Source organism: Coenobita brevimanus, chromosome 38 (genome assembly GCF_032717465.1).
Source record: "Coenobita brevimanus isolate Jiangsu-jjx chromosome 38, ASM3271746v2, whole genome shotgun sequence".
Classification (NCBI taxonomy): Eukaryota; Metazoa; Arthropoda; class Malacostraca; order Decapoda; family Coenobitidae; genus Coenobita; species Coenobita brevimanus.
In genome coordinates, this window is record NC_136991.1 from 19,332,155 (window position 1) to 19,339,625 (window position 7,471).

A 7,471-nucleotide genomic window follows, 5' to 3' on the forward strand; every position below is an offset into this window, starting at 1 on the left:
GAACAATTAGGTAAGAACACACACACACACACCTCTATCGCCGTCTTTAACTCACGCTCTCTCCCTCACTCTCTCTTTGAAGACTAATTCTTACTCACTGCGTTATTATTTCGTAACAGTATGTTACTTTCAGTTTAAAGCAATGGAAAAAAAAAACATTGTTATTGTAATAATAGCCTTTAAAAGAAAGCCCCAGTTCATTTTTACTTTCGTTTTCGTACATATCTTAAATGGGTATCATTGAAAATATAATAAATCTATATAATATGTATGAATGGTAGGCCACATTTTTTTGCCTTTTATTTACGTATGTTACTTTCAGTAGGTATAGTAGGTAACAATGTAAAAGAACATTTGTTAGATTATACAGTAAATAGCTTTTTCCTGTATACTCGGCTCTAAGCTTCATTAAAGTGACACCGGCATGTATATGATGTTTTTTTTTTTTTAAATATAAGTATATACTGACATTACTGATACCCAACATAACCACTCAGACTGACTAATATTATCATAACAGTATATAGTGTATTGCTATATCACAGATTTTTGTTAACCTTTCCTTCGTGTACCTTTTTCTTATCCAAAGTTGCGGGAGCGCCGCTACTTTTCGTATCAAGTAGTGAAACCAGTAGCGCCACTACTTTCTTGAGCTAGTAACGGGAATGAGAGCGCCGCTGCTTTTTATTGGTAGTGTTCACGGCACTGTACATGAATGTGGAGAAGAGTTAAGCAGACCATTATCCAAAGGTCAAGGTTCACTACCTGATATTTGAAAGAAAGCAAACATTGTTCCCCTATTCAAGAAATGGAACAGACAGAATGCACTGAATTACTGACCAGTGTTGTAAGATACTACAAAAGCTGATTAGAAAAGTTTGGGTAAACCATCTAGAAGGACACAATATGATAAAGGCAGTTCGGTTTTAGAAGGGGAGAATCAAGTGTTACTAATCTATTAACCCTTTAACTGCGGGTGTCATTCCAGAATGACATCGACAAAACTGGACCAAACCGCGGGTGTCATTCTGGAATGTTCGTGAATATTTTGAACACCGCGCGTTTTTCCTGTGCGCAAAGTGTCTCACGCAAACGTAGCTGTTGAGTTCTTTCACGCCAGCCATCCCACACCTCCCTCCTCCCACCCCGAGGGGGCCCCCCCCACCCCTGCCCTGACACGCATCAGTCAGTATCTGTCCAGCTCTGTGCGTGATAATGGCGCTCCGTCCCGACTCATCGTCGCTCGCTTCCTCCTCGCAAATGATTAGTGCTAGTGTGCCTTCGAACCTCTACACCGGTGAAGGAACTGCCGACGGCGAGGCAGAAGGGGTTGAGCACTCCAGAAATTAGAACAGAGCTGGACAAAACTGTAAGTACAATTCTGGATTGTGGCAGTGAGAGTGATACACTTACAGCAAGTAGTGACGATTTTGCAGTGATTGGTGGTGAACCCTTTAGCATTGACAGTGACAGTGATGAAAGTGAGCGTGTAGTTTCCCCCCCACCACCCCCAACTTACTCTGGGAAAGGGAAGGCACCTATGGGGAAAATTGGTGTTGCACGTGGGAAGGGAGTGAAGCGCAGACTTACGTCTCCTACACCAGGCCCTAGCAAGCATTTCCCACCACTTTCCCATTCCCCTAGCCCTACTGCCCTCACATCATCTTCATCTTCTGCCATGCCCTCTCCTCAGTCTACATCATCTGAGGAATATGAATTCCCAGAGCCTGCCCAGCGAGGGAAGGCAGGCCGTGCAGGCAGGGCAGGCCGGCCTAGAACAAAGGGGATGCATGGCAGTTGGAGGGCAAAGCTGGGCGATAAGCGAGGTGATAAGCAGGGAAGAAAAGGTCAAATTTCACCACGCACCAGGTCAGTAACCCCCCCGCCTGCCCCCCGCTCAGCTCCCTCACCCTCGCCACCCCCCCACTCACCACCCCAGCACTCATCCCCCTCCCGCTCGCCTCCTGCCTCACCCATTGCCTCACCCATTGCCTCCACCTCAGCTCCTTCTCACGGGGAAACGAGTGCAATGCGACCTGCCACTTCCACTGAACCATGCACAGGGAAAGTTGATGCATTTGTTTGGTCTGACGGTGCAGATTTTCAGCCACACAATTCGCTGTTTGATATGACAAATGCTGGAATACAGCCTGCCTTTCCATGCAACGCAGGAGATGATTTTGTAGACTACTTCCTGGCCTTCATGGATGACGAAATCGTGCAGCATGTCAGCGATGAGACCAATAGGTATGCAGTTCAGTGTGCAGCAGAAGGGCTGGGACCTATTGGCTCACCAAAGCAAGTGTCGTGGTTGCCTGTTGGGATCAGAGAGCTGTATGTGTTCTTTGCACTGATGTTCTTGATGCCCCATATCAAGAGACATGAGTTGGAAGAGTACTGGCTCGTGGATGACATTACTTCTATCCCAACATTCGGGAAGTATGTCACGGGATCGGTTCCGACAGCTGCTAGGATACCTGCACTTCGCTGACAATGGAAACCCATCCCAAACTGACCCTTTGTGGAAAGTGAGGGATTTTCTCAACAGGATTAGGGATCGATTTATGCGATTTTTCCGTCCTATGCAGAAAGTCGTCATGAACGAATCCCTGGTATTGTTCAGAGGACGTCTCAAATTCATGCAGTACATCCCCAGCAAACGCCACCACTTTGGGATAAAGTTCTTTGTGCTGTGTGACAGTGAGACGGGGTATATCCTTGATTTTGTCATCTACTCTGCAAGCACAATGGACGTGAACAGGAAAGACCCCCTTGGCTTCTCTGGCTCCGTTGTAAAAGTGCTGATGGAGATGTATTTTGGTGGGAATCATGTGCTGTACACAGACAATTATTACACAGCACCGAAACTCTCCAAATACCTGGCTGAACACGGCATTGGCACTGTTGGCACTGTACGGAGCTATAGGAAAGAGTGGCCAAGTTTCCCAGAAGCATCATCCTCATCCAAGGGAGATGTGCACCTGAAGAAGTCAGACAAGCTTCTGGCGATCAGGTGGCATGACAAGAAGGTCGTGAATATGATCAGCACCATCCACAAGGGGGAATTGCAGAGAACTGGGAAGGTCAGCTACAGGACGGGAGAGCCAATCATGAAGCCTGATGCCGTCATTGATTACAATGTGAACATGAGACTTGTTGGTAAGTCTGATATGATGATTGGCGAAATAGATTGTCTCAGGAGAAACACCCGATGGTACAGGAAGGTTTGCCTGCACATGCTCGATATGTGCATGCTCAACGCCTTCATCCTCTACAAGACACAAGTCGGGGGCATAAGGCAGCCATCCCTGAGACAGTTCTCCAAGACTGTCGCGCAGCATCTGCTTGCACGATTTGGTCAGGTGACGGCATTGATCCCGAGGCGACACTCTGACACAACCTGACCGTCTTGAGTGCCGCAATTACATGAGCCGGCACCAGCTTGTGAAATTGCCTCTTACCGCATGCGGCAGGTTGTCACAGGGCCGCTGCAGAGTATGTCATAACACCACACGGAGGCCTCGGACGAGAAAAATGAGCACACACCAGTGCCAGGAATGCCAAGTCGCTCTCTGTGTGACTCCGTGCTTTGCCGAGTACCACTCTCTGAGTAAATATTGAAAGTGACAGTGATATACAGTGATGCGACAGTGACGTGCTTTACCAATAATTGTATAATGGATAATGTAGTAATAAGGGATATTTTGCCTAGAAAAAAATGTAAATATTGGCCAGTATAATAAGTGATATTGTAATATGAGAATCTGCGGCACTTGTGTAATTCTGTGATGCGACCGTGACGCAATATAGTAATAAGTGCAGTGTAAATATAATGTATATTGCCCAGATTATATGTAAAATAATATTAGAAGTTAGAAATAATGAAAACATCGCCGCTAACCAAACGTCAGTGAGCGGGTGAAGCCGCAGTGAAGTGCAGGCAATTACAGTGCCTTTTACCTACCTCAGTGAACACAGAGTGGGTGTTTATCGTATGTGCAGTGTTCATATATGTTTATAGTACTATTATCAGAGAGTGGTTGGCATTTAGTACTGGCGTGTGGGGCGTAAAATAGTGATTTTACACCCCTCACTTCTAACAGCACTGCCCGTCCTGTGACAGTCAACAAAGTCATGAAACCTACATCAATGGAAAGCTGAAGGTTAGTACTTTCTAATGGTACCTTATTTTTTTCTCTAGCTTTATTCTGTGCAGAGTTATTAAGGTTTAAAGGTTTGTTTACATTTGGCTGAAACCCCCGCGGGAGAGGACAGTCAGGCCAAAACAATGCCCGCGGTTAAAGGGTTAAGCTGGTATGATGGAGTTACAGAAACAATTCAGAAAAAGAGAAGGATGGGGGAACAGCATCCATTTAGATTTCAAGAAAGCATTTGACGGAGTACTGCACCAAAGACTTTTATGGAAGCTGTACCATCAAGGAGGAAATCCAAGGGAACCTGTACTGTTGGGCGCAGGATTATCTCAGAAAAAGGGAAATGAGAACAGTACCAAAAGGCTATTACTCAACATGGAGGGAAGTGACTGGCTGCATTCCACAGGGCTCAGTGCTGGTACCAATTATGTTTTCAGTATATATAAATGATATAGCAACATTGAAAATGGAAGCTATCTCAATATGATCGCTGATGATGGAAAAATACAAGGGAAAATTACTCACACAGATCACTGCAGAGAGCTACAACAAGAATTAAATAAACTTCATGAATGTAGCAATAAATGCAAATGCAGTTTAATGTGGACAAGTGTCATGTCGTCAAGTTTGATAAAAGTGAAAATGGATCAGATTGGGAATATAACATAGGAAGTTCAACCCTACACATATCAGAAAGGGAGAAGGACCTAGGAGTGATTATCAATAACAGACTATCTCCAGCTGACCAGGTCAGTGAAAAGAACATGTATACACTGCTTGCTAACGTAAGAATAACATTCACATATATAAATGAAGATATGCTGAAAAAGATAATAACATCATTCATCAGACCAACCCTGGAGTATGCATCAGTAGTCTGGAATCCTCATATCAAGAAACACATACTGTAGATAAGATTGAAAAAGTACAAAGGTTAGTTGCAAGATGGGTACCAAGATTTAAGCTATGAAGAAAGACTAGAAAAACTGAATCTACCAACACTACAGGATAGAAGTAAAAGAGGAGACATGATTTTGCTATATAAATGCATCTCAGGGAAAGAGAAAATAGACATAAATGAATATATAACCTACGGGGAAGCATCAGCAAGAGGACACCGCAAAAAACTACATCAAAGAGAGGAGATAAAGACATAAAGAAATTCAGTCACTCAAATAGGGCAACTGTCCAGTGGAATGCACTACTGAATGAATGTGTGCCAAAACTACTCATAAATTTACGGATATGTATGATAAGAATGGTTTAATCCATGGGACAGTACAAGCTTGACTCATTTCCTTAACCCGCGGCGTCCCGTCGATGTTCTTCCACGTCCTCACGTTTTGTCACTGCCAATCCCGTCGACGTACTTTAACGTCCTGCAATTGCAAGGTTCATAATTTCCACAATTTTCAAAATTCGCGCGAGATTTTCGATTCGCCCACCTACCCAAGCCTCCCCTACCTGCCGCCAGGCAGGCAGCGTCCCAGACCCCGCGTGACCTGCGCTCGCCCTTGTCTCGGTCACTCACCTGTTAGCAGTGACCCAGGTCAGACATGGCACGTAAAGGTCTCTCAGATGACGAAATACAATCCGCACTGGATGCCTTCACTGGAGATAGTGATTCTCCACTTGATGATGATGTGGTGGATCGAGATTATGTCCAGCCTGAGGAGGAAATAACAAGCAGTGATGAGGAGGTCCCTTCGCCCCGGAAAAAGGGGTATGTGACATATCGTAAGGCAAGGGAAGGCCAGCCTGCACCCAAACCACCTGCACGGACCTCTCTCCATCCCCTAGAGAGAGATTCTGATGAGGACAAGGATGAGGACAATGATGATGACGGCGGCTTAGGACGTGATGTTGCCTCGTGGTTGGGGAAGGAAAAAATCTCACCCCGAGGATCAGAAGGTGGGGCGAGAAGGCAAATAAGGTATGGTCCTAGTGTTTTGTCTGGGGAAGTCGAAAGTGGTGTGGTGGGAGTGCGGGGTGAAAGGGAAAGTGGTGTGGCGGGAGCGTGGGGTGAAAGGGAAAGTGGTGTGGCGGGAGTGCGGGGTGAAAGGGAAAGTGGTGTGAGGGAGGCAGCACGAGCACGTAGTGCACGTAGGCCTAGGGGAGAGGAGGTGGAGCCACTTCCCAGCACGTCTTTCGCCCCACAATATTCCCAAACTACCTCCCCACAGCCCCAGGATGTGGGGAAAGGAAGGAAAGGGAAGGGAAAGGGTAAAGGAAAAGGGAGAGGGAAGAGAAGTGCAAGTGATGAAAGGCACCGCTCTCCACCTCCCCAACCTCCCCCACCACCCTCACCTCCCCACCCTGATGAAGGCGATGATGGGGACGTGGCTGGAGACGGTGGTGTCTCGTGGAACTGGGAAGATGGGAGTAATTTTACTCCCATCATTCACCCTTTCACTGAGGAGTGGCGGTCTGGTTGCACGGCTCCAGGTGTGCATGTGGGTTCCACTAGGGTGGATTTCTTCCACTTGTTCTTTGGGGAGGCGTTTGTGGGGCGCATAGTGGAACAGACAAACATATTTTCACGAACACAGCGCCGTGAAAATAAACGTTTGGGAACAACGAGCAGGCATTCCCAGCAATATGACTATCCTGTGACAATTTCTGAGATGTTATTTTTTTGCCCTGGTTCTCTTGATGGGTGTCGTAAGAAAAAATCAAATACCTGCATACTGGACCACTGACCCAATGACCATCACACCTTTCTTTGGAAAGGTGATGAGTCGTAATAGATTTCAGCAGATTCTCGGACGCCTCCACTTTTTTGATGCAGAAGATCCAGCTAATGCTAATAACACTGATAAAATGAGGAGAATTAGGCTTGTATTTGATCATTTATGGGAAATGTTCTGCTCCTCATTTTATCCTTACAGAGACCTCGTCATAGACGAGAGTCTTGTTTTGTGGAGAGGCAATATTTCCTTTTGCCAGTACATACCCAGCAAGAGACACTGTTTCGGGTTCAAGATCTTTGTTATGTGTGACTGTAAGACTGGTTATGTGCAAGACATAGTCTTGTACACAGGTGCACAGACAGATATAACAGAAGATCGTAGTATAGGACTCTCAGGGGCCGTGGTGAAGACAATGATAGAGGAGTACCTTCATCGTGGTCATGTGTTGTACCTGGACAACTGGTACACTAGCCCTCTTCTCGTTAGGTTCCTCCACCAACACGACACCGGAGTCTGTGGTACAGTCAAGAGAAACCGTCGCCATATGGTCAAGATAGGGAGGAAACTTGACAAGAACGAGGTGGTTTTCTTCCAGGCAAATAACATCCTTGCCACCCTGTGGAACCA